At 34.9% G+C, this 13,228-nt stretch overlaps 1 long non-coding RNA gene across 3 annotated transcripts; it reads left to right on the forward strand.

Annotated features, from left to right (window-relative positions):
- Window positions 1-6,341: 6,341 nt before the first annotated feature.
- On the forward strand, window positions 6,342-11,674 carry LOC105036865 (uncharacterized). Of its 3 annotated transcripts, XR_012136543.1 has the most exons (4): window positions 6,342-7,113; window positions 9,071-9,314; window positions 10,259-10,480; window positions 10,820-11,674. It is a non-coding gene; the product is annotated as an uncharacterized lncRNA (long non-coding RNA). The 3 variants fall into 3 exon arrangements; XR_003799736.2 differs by lacking the exon at window positions 10,820-11,674 and having other exon boundaries at window positions 9,071-9,386; window positions 10,259-10,602; XR_002163959.3 differs by lacking the exon at window positions 10,820-11,674 and having other exon boundaries at window positions 6,347-7,113; window positions 10,259-10,602.
- The last annotated feature ends 1,554 nt before the right edge of the window (window positions 11,675-13,228 follow it).

Consider the following 13,228-nt stretch of genomic DNA (forward strand, 5'->3'; position numbering starts at 1 on the left):
AATAAATATAAAATAAATTATAAGTAGTTGAGCATATAAAATAATATTAATACAAAATAATAACACAAAACTCAATCCTTCATCGAATATCCTTCGCTTCCTCTCCCTCATCTTCCAAATTCATCAAAAACAGCACCATGAAGGCAGTCCCGCAGATAAGGCTGGAAGTAGGTAGGGCCGCTAGGAGGTCCATTGGATCGGGCTTCAGACTTGGTCCCAAACCATTCAGGCCGAGCTTTAGCCCAAAAAATAGGACCGTTTGGCCATCGAGCTGGGCTCGGATAGACATTTGGCCCGGCCTAGAGCCGACCCGATTGGATTCGGGTCGATTAACACCCCTCTCTCCCGACCCTGATCCAATCTACATTTTAACTTTTATATATATAATAAATAATTTTTTGTTCTAAAATATTTTTTACCTAAAAATATTTTTTTCCTAAATATTATTTTTCCTAAATATTTTTTCTCTAACAATTATTTTTTTTAAAATATATTTTATCCTAAATAATTTTCTCTAAAAATTATTTTTTCTCTAAACATCATCCACCCACGGCCTGACCCACCCCCGCGGCTTGATCCACCCCCCGCAGCATCGTCGTTGTCACCCACCCCCCTGTCTCCCGCACTCGATCCCCGAGACCCCCGCTCCCGCGGTGCTGGCGCCGTCACCCATCCTGCGCCGTCACCCATCCTGCACCATCCGGACTCGACCCTTGCAACCCTCGCTCCCATGGTGTCGCCACTGTCACCCACCACCCGCAGTCCGAACTCGATTCCTGTGACCCCGCTTTTGCGGCACCGCTGCCGTCACCCACCCCCCATTGCCCTAACCCATCCCCCACAACCCACACTCCCGTGACACCGCCGCCCTCACCGACCCCCCGCGACCCCCGCTCTCGCAGTGCCGCCGCCTCACCCAACCCCCACGGCGCTGCCGCCCTCTCCAACCCCCACAACCCCCACTGCCGCGGCACTGTCGCCCTCACCCACCCGCACCCCCTCTGTTGGTCCCCCTCTGCACTCCTCCCTTCATTCTCTTCCCCTCCGACGGTCAAAATTCTGTAAATATTAAAGAGAGGGAGAGGGAAGCACCCTTATCTCCGGCGGATGGCAATGGTGATGGTGGAGAATCCGATGAAAGCAATAGTGGAAGCCGATGATGGTGGAAGCCCATGGTAGAATCCCGCGATGGTGGATCCCTGTGATGGTGGAATCCCACACTGGACGGTGATGGAGACACGATCGCCAGTGGGAAGAGAGGGGGGAGAGCTCGAAGAAGGAGAGGGAGAGGGTTTCACGAAAAGAAAAGTGACGTCGACTTGACCTATAATAAATGAATAATTATTAATGATAAAAATTTTCATCGCTAATACGCTTATTCGTGATGAAAAACTAATTTTCATCGTCAATAATATCCGTCAAAAATTTTTCACTAAAAAAATTTTTCTTCTAAAAAAAATTCACTCAAAAAATTCATGAAATAAATTATTGATGATGAAAATAAAAATATACATTGTTAATAAGGGTATTAGCGATGGAAATATGATTTCCGTCGCTAACAAATACTGCCCTAAATTTTTTTTCCTCTAATATTTTTTTTCAAAAAAATAAAAAAATTATTTTTAAAATGGTTTTATGGATGAAAATTTTTTTCATCACTAATTAAAATTTTTTTCATTAACAAATTTTTTCTTCATAAAAATTGATTAAAATAATATTTTTAAAATATGATTGCAGATGAAAAATAAATTTACATTGCAAATAATTTTTTTTAAAAAAATTTAAAGACTATTTACGATGAAAATTCGGTTTACATCGTTAATAATTAAAAAAAATCTTCTCAATAATAATTTTATAAAAAAAAATCTTCTCAATAAAATTTTTTTAGTCTCAAAAAATCTTCTCAATAACAATTTTATAAAAAAAATTAATTTTAGATTTTTTTCACTAAAAAATTTTTCATCCAAAAAATTTAACAAAAAAATGACATTAAAAAAATATTCATGATAAAAAATAAAATTATTTTTTTTTAATTTAAAAAATTTTTGATCTAAATTTTTTTAAAAAATAATTTTATTGGAAAAATTAATTTTTTATTAATCAAAAATTTTTGTATAAATAGTTAATTAATGATTTTTTCTTCAAAAAACTTTTTTCTCAAAAAAATTACATAAAAAATGTAATTACGATGAAAAGTTCAATTTATATTGTTAATAATTGTTATAAAAATAGTTTTTTGGCTTTCGTAATGCAATGGACACTATGAAAGATCGATAGCTTTGAGGTCTTCAAACTCTAAGAAGCTCGTCTTCTTTTTGGAGTCTCGTTCTGGAAGTCGGAGTATGAGAATATCGTGGTAATTTTAAGATTGCGAGAGAAATCCATGAAGATTGAGATTTGAAGAATAGGGTAGGGACAAGAAGTTAGAGGTTCAGAAGCTCGTATATTGCATGTGAGGATCAAGCTTGAGAAATTCAAGAGGATTTATGTGAGCATCAAAGAGTAATTAACCAGAGTCAAAGCAGATCTGCGGGTAGTGCAAGTTGTATTATAAAGCACAAACTCATATTTATGCTTTGCATCGCTATGAAGATTAGTGCTCATATTATTTTTCTTCTTATGATTGGAACTTCTACAGAGATACATTTGAGCATCGATCGATGTGGGATGCATAGTATCTTTTGAGATCATAGAAGCCATACTAGAATGTGCTGCTTAACTATATGGTTTATACATGAAAAGAGGCTCCTTTCATACAACTTAAGGCAGACACTCCATCAAAAAGATTTATTGATATCATTAGTAACAGTGATAGTGATGAATAGATAAATTTTATGTCGCAAATAAATGTATAGCTCGTTTCATTTAAAAGGATCTATTCATTCTACTTCATGAATATTACCCACTTTCATATGATTTTTCGATACAAAAAGTTCGATCTACATCATAACTCACATTTGCTTCTTTACTATGTAAAAGGACAAAAGATGTATACAGCTGCTACAAAAAATAGATGCAATTGCCTTATATAAATCAAAAATTTAAATTTTATAATTTTTTTAAATTTTTTATTTTTTAAATATTGACGATGAAAATATTTTTATCATAAATAATTAAGTATTTATGACGTAAATTTTGTTTAACATAAATACTTAATTATTTACAATGAAAAATTTTCATCACAAATAATAAGTAATTTTTATTTTTTTTAATTTTTAATTTTTAAATATTGATGATGAAAATATTTTCATCGTAAATAATTAGGTATTGACGATGAAAATTTTTTTCGTCGAAATACTTGATTATTTACGATGAAAATTTTTTATCGTAAATAATAAGTAATTTTTAATTTTTTTTAATTTTTAATTTTTTTAAATGTTGATGATGAAAATATTTTCATCATAAATAATCAGTAATTTTTAAATTTTTTATTTTTTTCAAATATTGACGATGATAATATTTGCATTACAAATAAACTTATTGATGACGAAAAAAATTTTTTCGTCATAAATACTTTATTATTTACGATGAAAATATTTGTATCATTAATATTTAAAAATTTATAATTAAAATAAATGATATATTATTTATGATGAAAATATTCATCATAAATAATAAGTATTTACAATTGAAATTTTTTTTCTGTTGCTGATACGCAATTATTTACAGTGAAAAATTATTTTTATTATAAATAATAAATTATTTATGATAAATATTTTTATCGTTATATATAATTTTATTGATGATAAAAATATTTTTATTATAAATAATTTTATTATAAAAAAATTATTTTATTGCAGTGTATACTGGATAGAGATCGAGAGCTACTTACTCATTGAGGGGGACTTTGGCACTGTAGTGGCCTGGAGTAATGCATAGGGGAGCAACTACGATGTACCCACTCCTGAAAGATATTTTGAGAATGATGGAGGAGTGCATGTTCATGGACATTGGGCACATCTGCCAAAAGATGAACAAAACTATTAATTGTACGGCCATATTTGTTGTTGAGCACCCAGAAGGGTTTTCTAGGCCGATGCTACTGCTATGCTTACGGCGGTTCGGGATATTTTTTTTCTAATTTTTTTGATTGTATTCATATTAGACATGTACGAATGTTCCATCTGTATATATATGTACAGCAAGTGTACATGTAACTCCACAAACCCACGCTGCAGGGGGAAATCACTATTCCAGTGGATGCAAAAAAAAAAAAAAAAACGGTTCCCATAGAGAAGGGTGTGAATTTTTGTTGAATATTTAGTCTCTTGACCAATGACGCGGGCAAAGCTTGACCATCTAAGTGAATCATTGCAATATACAATGGATCCTTCTCTCTCTCCGCCCCCCCTCCCTTACCTTTTAGTAAATCTAGCCTTAGCTTACGGCAAAGGGCCACGGTGTCACGGTAATCAAGCCGCACAAGCAATATCCGTTTTGGCTGGATGAGCTGATCTATAGAATGAAGAGAAATTAGGAATTTGTTTGGTTTGCATGGAGAGCGAGAAATGTGTGATCCATGAAAAGATTTTAAAAAAATTATACTTGGTTGGAGATTTTAAATAAGAGAGATGGAAAAGTAATTTTTCTATGAAAATAATAATTGCCCATATTTCATATGAATGAAAAATCCATGTGAGATATGGAAAGATCACTTTTCCACAGGTCAGAAATTGTAATATATTCTTTTAAAAATATCTTTAAGTTATTATGATCTTCTTAACAGCTATTTTTAGTAGTTGATTTTAAATTATTAAAATATTATTAAAATTTGTATAATATAAAAAGTTATGGTATATCAATAAAAATATATTAATAACTATTAAAACTACTACAATATACAGAAGTCGTATAAAACCGTTAGAACTTTAAAAAATTCAAGCTAATAAGTATTTTAATAGCTATTTTTTTAAATATTTAATAATATTTTTAAATTTTTAGATTAAAATATTTAAAAAAATTATTAAAAATATTTTCTAGTCCTTCTTATGTTGGATCTTCAAAACCTCCAGATGCTCCAAATATATAATTCTAAAATTATATATACAATACTTTTCTTTGTAGTTCTTTTTCAAAGACTTAATAAATATTTTATATAATTTTTTTAAAAAATTAGATGCTCAACTAAACATAAGTCATTCCATAAAATATATTTTTCATACCATATTTTCAACTAACCAAATATATAAAAATCACTTTCTCATATATCGTATTTTTGAGCATTAGCTTTCTAGAAAAAATACCTTTCTTGACCTTTTGGCTAAATTTAAATGCAACTTTCGGAGAAAAATATGCCGGTGATATAAAATTTTTTCTGTAGACCAAGAAAAGATTCAACTTAGATTAAGAATGATTATTATATATATATATATATATATATATATATTTTTTTTTTTTTATATATATATATATTATATATATATATATATTATGACTGGTCAGGGAAGATGTCATGTATAACCTATACCTTTGAGTTTGGACCTATTCTATTAAAAGGATTTTTTTATTATATTGTACTCTTGTATGCCTTTTTACATATTTACCCTTTGAAAATTAAATACATCTTTTGTTAGAATTTTGGGTGATTATGTTAATGAATAATGCTTTAATATAAAATATTTTATTATCTTTTATATTAATATAATGAAAATATATAAAAATATAATATTTTTAATATAAATCAAGTTTAATTGTTTCAACAGTATTGCCATAGAAGAGCAATAATGTCAAATAATACTCAAGATAGTTATTTATTGATATCTTTAGGTAAAAATCTAATAGGAGAGGCATCTATGCAAAAACAGGATGATGTAAGTACGTGCATACAAATTGTTAACAAAAGTCTAGATTATCAACTATAGATTTTACAAAAAAATTAATAAATTTACTATATGTTAGCAAATTATGTGGCCAATCAAAAAAAGCCCCGGATCTCTGCTTATTATAATGCAAACAACCTTCTTTTATAGCATAATCAGCAATTCTTTTCTAAACATAATACTATTTTCAATAATATATATATATATATATATATATATATATATATATATATTCATGTAACCACGCTTTTATATATATTCATTAAATACGTCTAATAAATGATTGTAGATTTATTTTTTGATTTAAAATTTTGAATAATAAAAATATTTTTTTTTTATTATGATATTTCGTGGCCTGTTATGATATTTTGAAATATATTATGATTTTTTGAAAATAGAAGATCATACCGTATGTATTGAAAAGCATGACTAAGTAGACCAATGGGAAGAGGCGGTGCATAAAGAATTTCTCATAATGCCATTTTACACCATCCACGCTTTCCCTGAGACATCACGGCCCCTTCGGGGGGCAATCACAGTGATTTCTGGTGTGGTCCAAAGAGTCGAATTATCACAATAGACAAACCGACCTCCAATGCGTAGCTGAACGAACCTCTATTATGGATCAAAAGCCAACCTTGGTGCCCTCGCCGCCAATTGACTGGGTCCAACCATTGGCTTGACCGAGCCCATGGCATCCAATGGCACCAACCACCCGAAGAAACGATCAACAGCGTAGTCTTATGCCGACGGCTGCGAGGAGCCGGGAATTGGAGCAAAACGGGGACGTACTCTCTCCAATGGCGGTCGTAGCGAACGCATGTGCCGCCCCTCGTGCACGCCGAAGGGGTCGCGGCACTGTTGGGAAATTTCCGCAAACACGTCAAGGGCAAGCCCATGGTCTTCTGCTTGGACGTGAACCCCGTCTGCTGCGAGGAAGCCGAGCCCAGCCTGCGCTCCTTCGTTCGCTGGCTCGCACTTTTCTTCCACAAGTCAGCCTCCGCGATCCCGTCATTGACCTAAGCTCGCCAATCTTATCTAAATTATTCATCGGAACGCCCAGAATGATAGCTCGAGAACCTAATTTTCCATAAAGATTGCTACTTTATTGGTGTTAGACATGGGGAAGAAGGGAGTGAGTGCAGAAGGAAGCTGCTGCCTTCAAGAAAGCTCACAGGAGGAGTGCTTTCAGGTAATTTTTGGCACCTCGCACCGTTGTCGGAATGGTTTTGATGGTGGTCTGAGTTCTGCTGAGCCGCAAGTGATGGATGTTCTTCGAAAGTGCAACATGCCGGTGAGTAAGGGGGAAAAATCATTTTCTATTGCGTAATCCAACTTTTGTTTTCTCATTATAAAACTCATTCAATACAATGCTGGTGAAAAAAAAAAAAAGAAGAAAAATTGTTAATAGGTGCTATGCTGATGATTGCATATTTTGTGGTTTCGATGAGTAACTTGATCATTCTCATTGAATGTTAAGTAGTAGTATAATTGCACTAGGGGAGCAAGTTACCCAACATGACCCAACATATGTAAATAACATCTTGCGATTAACTAAATGCTTGGATCCCCATTTTCTGTTCTTTTAAAATAAAGAAGTCGATTGGTGTAAAACTTACACTACTTGTCATGAAATTAAATCTTGTAATAAGTACAATGATCTTTTATAACCAGTTTATCTTTCATAGAGATAATTGAGCAAGGAACCTATTCCCTTGCTCAAACGACTGTAAGAAAGATTCTGAAAGAATGGAGTGAGTCTCCAAATTGTTTTAGTTAAATCAGAGATGCATGTGTTCGAATGCCATGAGACTAATGAGTTGGGGGTTGAAGAAAGGCAAAATATGCATAAAGGGTGTGTTTAGTTTGATTTTAATAGGTATTTAAACAAGCACTAGACATATATGTGGTGAGACAAGATGGTTTTAAATTTAATCATGTTTGGCTTCCACTACGTGTTCCCAAAGCACTGACAACCTTATGTTAAATGAGTTTTTAGGAAATAAATTTAAGCACATGAAAAATTTAATGTAAGCATAACCAAACATGAAGGTACAGTCAAACTTGATGACTAGGAGATGCTCAGACGTAAGTATTATATTACATAAAACAATGAAGGGCTTATCAAAAACATATTTAATGGAAAATTATGGCTAGATGGAAGAAGAGCCAAGGTGTTTTTAGGGTTTTTGTGATCGCAGGCTGACTTTGAGACATGGATAATATGTCCTAGACAGCAGGAATATCTGCAATGTTTTAAGGATCGAAAATGTGAAACATGTCAAGCATGACACATGAGAATGACAAAGTAGATATTTGGTAAAACTAGGAAGAACATCATTAAAGTTGACTAAGCTCAGGCGTTATACCATTGATAATAAAGGTGCAACTAACTGAATTGGATGGTATGATGACTTGCCAATAAGACACAAGGAGGCTTCTGTAAGGAGAGTAACTGATGTGTCAAAAGGGCAAGAATCTGTGCAACACGATCTAAGATGGCATGAATGAATTTCTGTGAGTAAGAATTGAGCATTGGTAGTGGCAATGGGTGTAGCTATCACGTGAATCAATCATGAATACCAACACCACATGAGTGGGATAAGGGCTTCTTGTTTCAGCCATTGATAGGCATAATTGATATTATCTTTACTCTCTATGAAGCAAAACAAGGTAAGTACATTTATTGGTTAATAATAATATAATTGCAAAATGAAGAGGTACACAAGCTTTATGTCATGAATGGAAACATAATTCTCTTCTCTCATGCTTGGAGCTTGAAAGACAATCTGTATTCTATCAAAAAAATCCATAATGCTTGCTGTTCTAATATTGATCCAACGTATCAGTGCAACACTTGGTGTAAGTACCAATTTACCTTAGCAAAAAGCTTTGCCATATCAGAAATTCATGATATGTGTGAACCTCTTTTTTAAAATGTTATGTTAAATTCTTTCAGTAATGGAATTGTTATTGCTTCTCCTAGAGAGTAGGAAAAATGCAACTACAAATTGTTTGGTGCCATCATTGGGATCATGCAAATGTACTTAGTTGTTCATTCAGCACGATGCTTTTTTGTGATATATATACAAATAAAAAGTTTTTTGAGGAATAGCAAAGTACAAGTTCTCTACCTGATAATCTAATAATTGTGAAGTCATGCACCATAAAAAAGTATTAGATTTTTAGTTATTGATATGTGCAACTATTCTTTCCCTTCCAGGCAATGATTAAAATATTAAGTGATGCAGGTTATTAAAGTAAATGGCCATGAGGCAGATAATGTTGTAGCAATGCTTCCAGACCAGGTTTTGCAAAAAGGGTTTCGAGTTGTCCTTGGCTATCCAGAAAAAGATTTCAACCACCTGATATGTGAAGATGTGCAAATGGTCATGCCATGCTTGAGTTTGGTTGTTGGTCTTTTACACATTAAGGCATTACCTTGCCCGGTATAAGTATGACCCGAGCTCTGATTTGGGCCTTCATGAGTATAAGGTATTCGTGTTGCGTCCTGTTATGCCATTCTTCTCCAAATGCTCCAGGTTATTGATGGTATCACTTTAAGATGTAATGTTCTCCATCTTAAAGAACATAAAATGTTTCCATTGTTTTTGTAATGATTATTGATAACTAAATGCTGTGAAGCTTACATCTCCTATCACCTGCTATTCAGCTCATGGAGACTTTCTACGTGTGAAAATAATAAAATACATCGAACTCTTCTTATCAAGCTTAACAAACAAGGCATTTGAATATAAGTTATGGTTGCACATGATAATATAATGTTTTTGACTTACTAGTTCTTTGGTTAACCTTCCAGTCAAGGAGCATCATTCTTGGTGATGAATTACATTATCCTCATAATTATGAATAAATACAGAAATCAATTGTCATTAAACTTTTCCTGATAAAGTAGAATGATGTAGGGTTATGATGGCTGCAATTGTAGATAAGCAAAATGTTTAATATATCCATCTACAGGTGACTACTTTATTTATCATGTGGTACATAGGCTTTTACCAGATTTTAACATGCCAGTCACTGATGAGCAGCTTTTTCATTTTCAGCATTTGATCTTAGCTATACAGTTAAAAGGGGTTCAATTTTCATGAATATCAATACTTAAATATTTTTAGTTTTTACAGTACTAGTCGTGGAATAGTAATTTGTCAGAATGAATTATGATACATTTAGGCTTTTAACTTAGTAATGTATTTATGCACATGGCAACAGACTCTGATCAACCTATCTCTTCTTGTAAAATGCATCCTGGTGCTATTATAATGGCATTACTCTAATATGGTGGGACGAAAATTCTTTTGAGCTATGTGAGCAATTCTGGAATAATATATTACCACATGCTACATGATAAAATGTAAATTTATGTAACATATCATTTTGGATGCAACTTGCTTCTGACTAAAGCTTTCTATATTTAGGGTATTTTATGGGAGATGAAGCTGATGGTGTTCCTGGAATTCAGCACTTGGCCTCAGCTTTGGTCACAAGACAGCCCTGAAACTCTTTAGAAAGCATGGTCCTTTTAAGAATTGACTCGATGCAGCTGCAATAGTAACAATGGGTAAAGATTATGCCCAGGATGTTCTCACAAAATATGCTGATTATCTGCAGAAAAATTATGAGGTTCTTAGCTTAAGGAGGTATATCCTCAATTTTCCAGACAACAAAAGAAGTTCTTTGACTTTTTATTGACTTAGTTTGTGTTATTTCCAATGATTCAATTTACACATTATTTATGATTTCACATATGTGCATATAAGCATCCATTGTTGTTAATATCAATGACTTGGCTAATGGATAGGGATGTTAATTTTCAGCTTGACTTTTTATTTACTCAATATAATTAGAAGTTCTTTGATTTTTTATTTACTTAATTATGTTATTCCAGCGAGTCAATCTACACACATATACTTATGCTTTCACATATGTTAACAAAAGCATCCATTGTTGTTAATGTCAATGACTTGACTACTGTATAGGGATGCTAATGTTCAGCTTGGGGAAGATTGGCTATCAGAAAGAAATACTTGTAATGACTCAGCAGTGTTATCAAGCTTTCGTACTAGGTTGAGTGAAGGCTGGAAACTAGATAACAGGCATGCCTTTTTTTGATTTTTATCTTTTAACTTGCTAATGCTATGTGGTTTTTCAAAAAAAGTTCCATGGGGCTAACATGCAGCTCATCACATACTTCTGATTAGAATGTTTTTCTTCCTCCTGCTTCATCGCATTTGTTATAAAAGCAGTAGATGGCTTTAGTATATTGTTAAACATCTATATGACATTTTAAAAACTATCATGTGATACAAGTGACAAAACTAGTCTATAAAACTCGATCTCAACATTTACTAAGGCCCTCTTTGGATGCAAGATAAGTCTGGATAAATGGAGCTATTCGGGCTTATCATGCCAACATATCATGGATGTGTCCAACAAGATTGCCAAGAAAAAAAAAATATGAGAGAAGAATCTTGTAGAAGAATATATTGCTTGTGCTGTTTGACGAATGCAGCTGCTTCATCAACTGGAGAAGAAATCAGGCTTCCTGCCTTTAGCTGGGCCCTTTTTTTTTTTAAAAAAAATTTGTTTTGGCAGCACTGTAACACATTAACTGGTTAACAGGCTAGTTAATGCAGCATTTTTTGCAGCCTCGTTTTCTTTTGATTTCTATTGGTCCAACAAAACCGAGGTTATCAGTGCATATTCTGAGCTTGGGATTCACATAAAACTCATTTCATATGCTGTATAATTCCCAGTTGTCACATTTCCTCGCAGTCGATCGAGGCTGCAGCTTAAGAGAGCAAATCTAAATCTATTGAACTAGCAGCTTATCTCAGGTCTTCATTGAATGGCCTTCAATTCAATCCTAGTTTGATATGTGGGTATCTTCTCAAAAAGGACATGACCTATACATCTCATTTGAGCAGGGACAGTTCATCCTGTTTGAGTTATTAATAATACTATAATCGTGTACTCAACTAAACGTTGCCCACTAGGAAGTGAACTCAAAGTACCAGAGTCTAATTTGCTGGGTAATGCGAGTCCGCTAGGAAATAGTAACTTTTTTGGGCTGGGTGTTGTTTTGTGTGTGGCCCGGCCCGGATAACCTTCCTGCCTAGTTGGTGTTCGAATTCATCAGGTGAAGCTGTGAACTTATCAAAAGCTTGTATGGCCAATATATCCTAATCCTACTCTTTTAATGCGAGCACGCACATTTCTTATGCAAGTCTCCAAGCCACCAGCAACCATCAACCCTTCACAACCCATTTTTCAGTGTGAGAAAAAAAGAGAGAACATGAAGAGTGGGAGACTAAGGAAAGTAGAGGACAGGAGCAAGAAGAGCCCTCTTTCAAACTTACTATCGCACCTTAGCTTTGATGATGATCATAACGGCAACAAGCTGGACCAGGGAACCCTGCTCCTGCCCACACCGTTCTTCCCGGTGGACATGGTGCACTCATTTGAAGTCGGTCTTGGTTTTTAGTCCCACATCGCCTACAACATATAAACTGGAGGTTTCTTAGCATGGCGCGAGAGCCCCAGGCATCTTTTGGGGGTGAAGGGGACTTGAAGCATCCCAGCAACAATTGGCACGATAGTGCGTTAAACCCTAAACCACCTCTTAAATGAGTGTTCTTTGGTTCCAGTGAAGGTACTTTTTCCGGTATTTATACCTTTAAAAAAAAAATACCGACGCCCTGCGGGGATGCTTCAAAGGTTGTTTGCGTCCAATTTCACGAAGGTTGGCAGGGGGTGAGCTGCGGGTGACCGTGGGTTACTCAGCGGTTAGCCGATATTCCTCGCCTTCGTAGTAGCCCCTATTTTGGTTTCACGCATTGCCGATGCCTATTTGAGGAAACGTCCTTGCATTGTAGACGTTCCCGGCAGCAGCAGGCCAAAGGCAGTACCGGACGGGGATACCCGCCGCCGCCGACGCTCTTCTTCGTGTCCAGGATCAACGTCGCAGCCGGGATCGAGTTCCAAGGAGGCCGTGCCGCCGGGGCGCGGCGCCGCAGCATCTTGGGCGGGGAATCTCCGAGGCTAATCTGGGGATGCTGGCGGCTCTCAACGCCAATAATAGAGCCGGACTCGGCATGAATTCCGGGCATCAGGGTCACCATCAGACCCAGTAAGCATGGCGCGGACGGTGGAGATGATCACCAAACGAATTCTCATTAGTCAAAGGAAGGCAACTGGGAGTTTGCCTTTCCCCTCCCTCACTCCCCTCATGATGACGGTGGACTCTTCCTTACCTCCATCTAGATTTCCATCAATGGATCTTAGTTTACCACAAGTGAACGTTAATGACATTATACATATCAAGCTAAATACATAACATAATTATACAAAAATTAAAAGAATTACTATTACTAATAATCATGCAGCAC

The sequence above is a fragment of the Elaeis guineensis genome, chromosome 1 (genome assembly GCF_000442705.2).
Source record: "Elaeis guineensis isolate ETL-2024a chromosome 1, EG11, whole genome shotgun sequence".
Taxonomy (NCBI): domain Eukaryota; kingdom Viridiplantae; phylum Streptophyta; class Magnoliopsida; order Arecales; family Arecaceae; genus Elaeis; species Elaeis guineensis.